At 30.4% G+C, this 447-nt stretch overlaps 1 protein-coding gene across 1 annotated transcript in view; it reads left to right on the forward strand.

Moving 5' to 3' along the window:
* LOC106876906 (cell cycle control protein 50A) overlaps nt 1-447 on the forward strand; it is an 18,467-nt gene that overhangs the window by 6,239 nt on the left and 11,781 nt on the right. The window lies entirely within an intron of this gene.

Raw genomic sequence — 447 nt, forward strand, 5'->3', positions numbered from 1 at the left:
TAAAACGCATATGTTAACTGAATACTTTTATTTCCAACATATGTTTCGAAGATTACAAATTATTCCTTCCATAGGAATAGGTGATGTTGATAAGAATGTAAGGGAAATGCATGGGAATCGGTTAAAATGTCTTACAGTTAAGCTGGTTCCCATGCATTTCCCTGAAGAGAAGATTACATTCTTATCAACATCACCTATTCCTATGGAAGGAATAATTTGTAATCTTTGAAACATATGTTGGAAATAAAAGTATTCAGTTAACATATGCGTTTTACTCCGTTTACTAAATTTATATATTTACTCAAGTACCCAAAATAACAAGGAGTTTCTACCTCATAAACAGGAGTTACACCACAGTCATTTTGTGATCTTTGCTACCCTGGTATCTATTAAACAATTTATTTTGTCCGGGTTAATTATTAACTAAGAAAAAATAAATACATATAA

The sequence above is a fragment of the Octopus bimaculoides genome, chromosome 5 (genome assembly GCF_001194135.2).
Source record: "Octopus bimaculoides isolate UCB-OBI-ISO-001 chromosome 5, ASM119413v2, whole genome shotgun sequence".
In the NCBI taxonomy this organism is placed as follows: Eukaryota; Metazoa; Mollusca; class Cephalopoda; order Octopoda; family Octopodidae; genus Octopus; species Octopus bimaculoides.